The sequence below is a fragment of the Mytilus californianus genome, unplaced genomic scaffold (assembly GCF_021869535.1).
Source record: "Mytilus californianus isolate M0D057914Y unplaced genomic scaffold, xbMytCali1.0.p SCAF_5, whole genome shotgun sequence".
In the NCBI taxonomy this organism is placed as follows: domain Eukaryota; kingdom Metazoa; phylum Mollusca; class Bivalvia; order Mytilida; family Mytilidae; genus Mytilus; species Mytilus californianus.
In genome coordinates, this window is record NW_026262701.1 from 76,428,519 (window position 1) to 76,437,728 (window position 9,210).

Genomic DNA, 9,210 nt, shown 5'->3' on the forward strand with positions numbered 1-9,210 from the left:
GAACACTATACATAACACTAGATATAGTGAAGAGACCATACTTTTCTGGCTAACAATTCAAAAATTATTTAAAGGAAAGGGTATAAACTTTTTCCGCGGATACAAAGGCCAAGGACTCAGCAGTGAACAATCCATAAAGCCAAAAGAATGCAAGATAAATTTCGTCGTACCGTCATATCCCGTGTTATGTAAGCACTCTGCGAAGTACACTTTGGACGCTGCTAAACCAGGTTTATTGGATTTATCTTTAAAAATCGTATCAGAAAATTTAAAAGGGAAAGATGTAAAGCTATCAATAGATGGCAAAAATCTAGCAAGTGGCTTTGGTAAGCTCGGTGATGAGGATCTCGGTGGGCACGAAACTGCACCAACATTACAAGAACGTCAGATTCGCCTAGATGAAGAACGCAGGGGATTTGAAACAAAGAAGGAAATTGTTAAGAAAGCTACTTCCGACGGTAAAAATACAATCCACGACTTCGATGCAGTAGATAAAAGTACTATAAAGAACGCTTTTTTAGTGTCGATAACTTATTTGAGTAGAAGGGTGAAAGAACTACGAGAACTTGTAGTTAAACGAAAGCTAATGGTTCTTAACTTAATGAAGCAGGTTAGTGGTGACTGGAAGACAAGTAAGGTGGCACCAGCAATTAGTTTTTCTCAGACCAAAATTATACAGTCACAGGCAGCAATTGTAGAGTTATTGGACTGTATAGATAAAATTGGTTTCACTGTCGCTTGTTTGAACGGAACGGAAAAGAACTATGTACTTGGAAACAAAACAATTATTCACCTGGATCAGCAATCTAATTATACATGCTTAAGAAATCTTACTGATGTATCACTGGAATAGAATGAACACGATGCAACGATAACGAAACAAAGGAGCGATGAATGGTTTAGATTAAGGGAAAAGAGTCGTCTGACAGGAAGTACGCTTTATAAAGGTCTAGGATTAGGAAAACTTAAAGACCAACAAACACATTATGATAAAGTTTACCGAGGGAAAGAACAAGAAATATCAAAGGATTTACGAGATTTGTTTGACTATGGTACATAACAAGAAATAAACGCACTTGGAACCCTTTAGGGTAGAATAATGCCAGTTTATTGTCCAAATCTAACATATAAAGAAGACGGATGCGAAGTTATAAATTTGAACGATTCATATGCTGTTATAAGTGGAGACGGAAGTGGTATTGATCGGAACCATTCCAATAAGGTTGCGTTTGAATTTAAATGTCCAAAACCTGGTAAACAACGAATAACAGACGTACACTACGCCTTACCAAAGTACTATAGCGCTCAGGTGCTGAGTCAGATGTTTTCCAAAAAGTCCAATTCATTTACGTACATAAGCGTTAGCCCAGATAGTACTGTATTTATAGAAGGAAAGATGGATTTTGACCTTTGGGGGAACTTGTGGAAGATGGCCGAGGAAATATACACAAAAGACGCAAAGAGGCCAACAAAACGTCATGAAAAAAGATCAGAAACGCTTCAAAAGGTAACGATTTTGTAAACTCTTGTCATTTTGTAGCCGACTTTCCCTCTCTCAGAAGTTTACCGTGCAATTGTCTACCAGCATCTTCGAAGACAGATGTTTTTAAATCTCACATAAGTAAAGAATCTAACAGGGATATTTCTAAGCTCCCACTTCAAGAGATGTCAATTATTCTTAAAAAAAAGTTGCAGCGTATTAGATCAAGCTTACAATATTCTATTCCAGCTAAAGAAGTTTTATTGACCGTTCTTTCAGATCTGGAGAGAAACGCAACTATTGACAATACTTTTGCACATGCCTTACCGATACAGTATGGGTTAAGTGGTTTCAGCCTGACAATGCTATCAGTTCGCAACATTTTAAAAGATGCTGTTTCTGCTTGCACAGAAAAGAATTGTATGTTAAGGCCATTGCTTTTGACGGACAATTTTTGGAAATATCTGTCGAGGATGACAAAGGAATACCCCTTACTGTATTGAGATTCATGAAGAAATTTTGGGAAAAGGTTCAACACATTTACAAAGTTGAGAAGGTGTCCCATTTGATTGGATTAAACAACTTAAATTCCATACAAGGTCATCAAGATTTGATTGAGAATTTCGATATTCAAGGTAATAGCATTGGTCTGAAATTACATCATAAGGTAGTGGCCTCTGGTATCAACATTAGCAAAGCCCTGGACAGGAAGACTAGTAAAAACGAGCGTACACAAGAAGATAAGGAATTAGAATCTACAATTGACAATGAAATGTATCTTTTGCAGTATCTTCCTACAGAGATCGTCACTGAAATGGACGAAGATGCAATTCATATGTTACGAGAAGCCGGTAAAGCAATGACTGGAAATACCCAATTAAGGTGTAATACCACCAAATCATAGTACGTCACATCCGGTTGCATACGAAAATAGGTCGAAAAAAAATATTCCCTTAAATTTGACAGTTGTAGGTAATTGATCCTACATTTCATTGCAGTAAATCATTTCTGGGTCATAAACATATATCTTGGGTATTTCAAAGCACCATTATTTTTTTATTTGGGGTTTCTATAGAATATTTTGGAAACTTGAGGTTACATGGTTACTAAAGCTTGTATACAGGTTAAAAAAGGGGGAAAATTTGATTGGTTAACTTCCAGTGATGGTTATTTTCGTATATGCAATGAAATGTTATGTGAAATTTTTTCTATAGTACTGGACAGGATAAAACTTTACTCATGCCAAGTATTTCTTTATTTAAAACAAAGATAAATTCTGCACAATTTTTTGAAAAGTGCAAATTTAACAAAGACTAATAGGGGAAAATCAATGGTGGTATTACACCTAATATGGGAAGCTGTACATGCACATTTGACCTTGTGAGTACTCTCATGTGTTAAAATTTCTTGCTATTTAAGTGAAATATTACAAATAATGAAATATTCTGAGTGGATTGAATCTCCAAAACACATTTTATGAGAAAATTTCCTTGAAATAGGACTTTACCATGAATATTAGTTGACAGAACAAGCCATACTTAGAGCTTTGGGGAGCTTTTTCTACTTATTTCTTATATTCTGCTATACTAGAAAATTTTTCCTAAGAAATACTTTAATAAATATATAGTTTTAAGTAAATGAAATTATTTTTAAAGCAGTAACAACAAATTATTCACCAAAAGAGAAGCTTTTTATGTCCCTCTCTGGAACGCGGCGTAAATTTAAGTTTTACGTAAGGACTTATCGAATCCTCCTTGGAGACAATAAACTTTTATACGGATAGTTCATTCAGATTGAATACTTCAATTAATCATTTATTATAACATTTCTATCATAAATGAGTGAAAGTTACCCTAAAATTTTTATTTATTGGCCTAAAAAGTTGAAATTTTGAGGAAATGAAAGGTATAAATGGACCAAAAGAGACCTTATAAGGAAGATAAAGAGGTCCATTAGTAGTATTTATCATCCTAAAGTCATCTTTTGTATCATATTCAACTGTTTGTAGGCAGATGAGATAAATATTTGATCATTTATTGGTCCACACTATATTCTATCATGATGCGGCTTGGTTTGGATTTTTCGAAGAAATTTTGCTCGAATCGCTGTAGATGTCATCTTACATTATACTAGATTTTTCTCAAACTATTGAACTGATTATGACAAAACTTGACAGGAATGCTTGAAATAACCAGTATTATAAAGGAAAAAAGTCACATTCAGTTTATTTAACAAAAAAGTCTTCTTTAGGTGTAATACCACCAAATCACAGTACGTCATATTCGGTTGCATACGAAAATAGGTCGAAAAAAAATATTCCCTTGAATTTGACAGTTGTAGGTAATTGATCCTACATTTCATTGCAGTAAATCATTTCTGGGTCATAAACATATATCTTGGGTATTTCAAAGCACCATTATTTTTTTATTTGGGGTTTCTATAGAATATTTTGGAAACTTGAGGTTACATGGTTACTAAAGCTTGTATACAGGTTAAAAAAGGGGGAAAATTTGATTGGTTAACTTCCAGTGATGGTTATTTTCTTATATGCAATGAAATGTTATGTGAAACTTTTTCTATAGTACTGGACAGGATAAAACTTTACTCATGCCAAGTATTTCTTTATTTAAAACAAAGATAAATTCTGCACAATTTTTTGAAAAGTGCAAATTTAACAAAGACTAATAGGGGAAAATAAATGGTGGTATTACACCTTAAAGGACCCAGTAACTGATGTTCAAGATTTTAAGCCTCAACAAATAGACTTCGAAGCCGCTCTTATCGCTTTAATTGATCAAAAAATCCTGAAACAGATTCTACATGGGAATCATGCAGTTTAGACAATTTTAAGGACAGTTTTGCAACTGCTATCAAAATAAATCAGACTTTTAAAGTTGAAGAGTTGAAAGTTATTTTTAAGTCTAACCTGTTCACCAAAAACCTACAATGATATGTTGAAAGCAAAACTTGTGAATCTAGTATCCAGTATTTATGTTGACGAATCAACGATCGCAATTGGTGGAAATAAACCAAAATCTTTAAAGAATATAGTCTCGGTTCATATCAGAAAATGGCCTATCGATGCAATCAATGTTGCATTCGCACAATCAACGTTTGATGACGCTTTCAGTGAATGGGATTCGAGTAACCCTTTTCAAGGAATTTGGACAATAAAAACGGAATCTGGAAAAATGTACAAAATACAGCAATGGTATGCACAACCATCAATGATAAATGACCGATATATTCAACCATCCTCATCACTTGTTTGTCAATAATCGGGCAAGATGTTGTTCTAAGGGTTTGACTGATATGGCTATACAACCAGAGGCCTGGTGGAAAGTTGCCCAAAATGAAAAAGATAATAAAACAGGATTGTCATGGGAAATTACTAAGGAACTACGTGATCGACAAAGAAACTCATTTGCTCAAACAACATTCAGTGAAAGCGTTCAACGAGAAATGGAAATTAATGGGGATTTTGAAGCAGCAAGGTGGTGCAAATTATTAAGACATTGGTATCATGCAATTGACAACGCCTCAGTTTCTTTGGATACTAGGATTGAATGGTTACTTGACATGAGACAGTACCTGTTGCATAATCTTAAAGTTGGACACTTCCCTCCACCCGGCTCATATAATGCTAGCTTACCGATTGCGCAATTTGAAGGTATTCTTTCCAATATAGACCGCCGTTTACAGCTATTCAGCATGACAAAGAATGGAACATATAATCAGAGATCAATATTAAGCTTGGATTCAGAAACTTTCTTTTCAGCTTTTCAGGTTAGTTATTTCCAATCACAATTCAAAATATATCGTGTTATGACATATTTCACAATTCAAAAAATATTTTTCCAAAGTCTTCAAGCATCACTCAAGCATATTCGAGAATTAATATCTTACCAGTAATACTTGACGCAAACATATGAACCTTAAACGATAAAGATAAATGCCTAAGGAGTATTCAAAAATGCGGAAAATGTGCATAGAACAGACAATTCAAGGAACATAAACAAACAAAAACAAACATATCTGGAAACAGTGAAAACTAAACATACTAGTTTACTAAACCCCTAACGGGAAGGATTGTGCCTGATATTCATATGATGAAGACATAATCTTTCAATCAGTTTAATTGAAGTCTGGAGCTGGCATGTCAGTTAACTGCTAGTAGTCTGTTGTTATTTATGTATTATTGTCATTTTGTTTATTTTCTTTGGTTACATCTTCTGACATCAGACTCGGACTTCTCTTGAACTTAATTTTAATGTGCGTATTGTTATGCGTTTACTTTTCTACATTGGCTAGAGGTATAGGGGGAGGGTTGAGATCTCATAAACATGTTTAACCCCGCCGCATTTTTGCGCCTGTCCCAAGTCAGGAGCCTCTAGCCTTTGTTAGTCTTGTATTATTTTTAATTTTAGTTTCTTGTGTACAATTTGGAGTTTAGTATGGCGTTCATTATCACTGAACTAGTATATATATTTGTTTAGGGGCCAGCTGAAGGACGCCTCCGGGTGCGGGAATTTCTCGCTGCATTGAAGACCTGTTGGTGGCCTTCTGCTGTTGTCTGTTCTGTGGTCGGGTTGTTGTCTCTTTGACACATTCCCCATTTCCATTCTCAATTTTAGTATCTATCAAAACCAGGAAAGAAATCAGGCGCTGTAGAAGAGTGTGCAGTTCCTGTCTTCGTCCGTCAGCCATCTTGTTTTCAATAAACTCAAACGCTCTTAGTTTCAAAATTATAAAGATAAATTTGAAAGTAATTCGGATACATATAACATTATTTAACATAAAAAAACTACAAGTTATCAAAAGTTATCAACTGCAAAAATGTTTTCATGCTTTTTTCATAGGACTATGACCCGAAAGGAACCAGAGTTCTAAGGCCAGAGGACATTCCTACAGCTTTGAGATCTGCAGTGTGCTTGTTTAGACAAAGGCTCGATGCTAATAGGTAAGAAGAATTCCCTTACATGAATTAAAATATATATACAATAATGTTCATTTTATTATATTGCTGGACGAACAAATTGGTATGACCTATTGTTATTTCTTAGCGCCCGTCTTTCCGTAGACTCTTCCTCTCAAACCACTAAGTCAATTAGTTACTTTATTGACTCTATTTGGGTGTTATGCTTACTATGGTTTTAGTAATGGTTCTGTTGGTAACGGTATTTTAGATTTGTTTATTTTGTTTATTATAAAAATTTTGACAAAATACATAGAAAGTAATCATCAAAAATGTATTTCGAAAATAAAAACGCAATGGTACTAAATAATTTGCATATTTATTTCAGAAAATTTGTCATGAAAACATCACGAAAGGTTCGTGTATTGCTTGAGTTATATTAGAACAGACAATTTTTAAGATCAATCTGAATCACAGGTTGAAACAAACTGTATAGAATTAAGCTAAGTGTACCACCTAAGTATAGTCAGTTTGGCAAAAATGGTAAGTTTTTCGACAATCAACTAAGAATTCTTCTCAACCGGTCCTTCATGTCTTTTTCCAGTTGTGAATTGCCGCAACTTATTAAGACGATGAACAACAACAAAAGTATTTTAATTTGTGTCCGAGTCATTTCAGTGGTATCTTTCTTAACCATAATTAACATTAATATCTAACTTGCATTGAGGTGATAAATTCTCTGTTTAAAGATCTCACTGCAATTTATTAGGTGAAGAACAGCAACAAAAGAACTGGGTTTTCTTCTGCAACTTTGTTACATACATGTTTCGATTTTGTTTTAGGGTCATGTTCTCAGGTCCTTTCTTACATATTATCTGAAACTTTAAAGGATATGATATATATTCAAATTTCACTTTATTTTGTATACTTTTATATAGATCTGATATATATTCATATTTGAATTTAATTTGTATACTTTTATATAGGTCTGATATATATTCACATTTAATTTTCATTTGTATACTTTTATATAGGTCTCATCCTTTTGATATGCCAACCCGTAAAACAAAAACACCAAAAAGAAAGAGTGTAACCATCTCTTCATTCGGAGAACCAAACATAGGAGATACGGACTAATGGACAACGAAATTGACCTTTTATTCGAATAAATAAAATTCAGATTTCTGGTTTTGTTAGATAGTTTTATTGTATTCATTACATTACTGATGTTTTGTTTTCATGTGTCTATTAAAATTTGCTCTATATTTAAAAGACAAAGTGCATAACTCACACACTATCCTCTTGCCACTGTGCACGACATCAATATGTCTCCTCACGGACTCTTGATAAGCAAATGTTTGACTGCATTTGTCACACGAAAAAACATTCTCACGATGCTGTTCAGTGATATGGTTATCCAAGTTCTTTTTGTGGACATATTCTTTTTTAGAATCTTTGCATTTAAACTGTTTTTCCTGAAATAATAATAGTAAAAAAATTTAATTGCCGTGTGAAGTATTCTCTAAAAGATGTTGTTCCATATGATTTAGTTTTAGTCAAGAGAATGGCTTCAAGATACCCGGTCGAATCAATACAAGTCAATGTTTTATTTTTATAATTGTAAGAGTTAAAAAGTAGACTAAGTGTTTGCTTTGTATTGGGGTGTTGCTCAATGTTGAACACCACCTGCCGCCTCCTGGATGATTCCGTTTTTTACAACGTGTTCTTTTTTTTATTGGGATTTTGTGTCATTGATGAACATCCTTTTTTCAAAGGTAATAAATAGTACATAATATATAAACCTGGCAATGTTGCAGGATGTGTGACTTAAATAATGTTTTGGACATAAAGCCTTGATTACACTGCCCACATGTATAACGTTGTTGTCCATGCTCCCTCTGTTTGTGCTCCCTGAGCCCAGGTATTGATCTAAAAGTTTTACCACAATCATCACATACTGAAAGATTAAAATAAAATATGATTATTACATTCGAAAAAAAGACGTACAATAAAAAATGCAAAATAAAGTTTTTTTCTAGTTAGTAGATTGTTTTTTTCCTTTACACATAATAATGCATACAATGACAGTAGGAGTGATCTATTTCATAGAACTTCCAGATTTGTTCATAAAAACACAAAGTCATTTATGTGAAAATACTCCTTTATGGTTCGGACAAAACACACACAGGCCGGTGACACTTTTGTTTATTCCTTCACGGTCAAAAAATGAATATACATGTAGAAAGTGTTCTTAGTTGTCTAATTCAGCCATTTCAACATTAGCCTCATTTTGAAAACTGACATTAAAATTTTTAAGGCTAGCCTACATTTTTATTATTTGAACTGAACAAAATATATACCTTTTAAATTTTGGATAACTTTCCCTTCGTGGTTAGGTGTGCTGTTTTCAGTTGGTGAAAAAAACCAGGACTGAACCATCTAAGGCTGAAATATCATTCCCTGAAACATAATCAATAATCAAATGTTCACAGATTTATGTTTTTTTTTAAATCATTACAAAATTAGCAAAAGTTATAAAGTGTTCCATATGTACATGTTGTCTTATTTCATTTCATGAAAAAGTTGATAATATGTAAATAAGGTCTTTACTCATTCCATTTGTATATTGATATATAACAATTATAATATAATCATAAAACAAAAAATATAATAATTTTTATATTAATAAAACGTTCAGATGAAGTTTTTAAAACTATCAGAATTTCGTTATTTTGCTATCTGAAAAGATAAACCATTGGGCGTGTTCCAACAAAATTGACCAAACATCTGTAAGTTTAAATGAATAAGTCCAAAA

At 33.3% G+C, this 9,210-nt stretch overlaps 1 long non-coding RNA gene across 1 annotated transcript; it reads right to left on the reverse strand.

Annotated features, from left to right (window-relative positions):
* Nucleotides 1-8,196: 8,196 nt before the first annotated feature.
* LOC127703071 (uncharacterized) lies at nucleotides 8,197-8,883 on the reverse strand. The gene is made up of 2 exons (XR_007982654.1): nucleotides 8,756-8,883; nucleotides 8,197-8,352 (listed from the first exon to the last, which is right to left on the reverse strand). It is a non-coding gene; the product is annotated as an uncharacterized LOC127703071 (long non-coding RNA).
* Nucleotides 8,884-9,210: the final 327 nt, after the last annotated feature.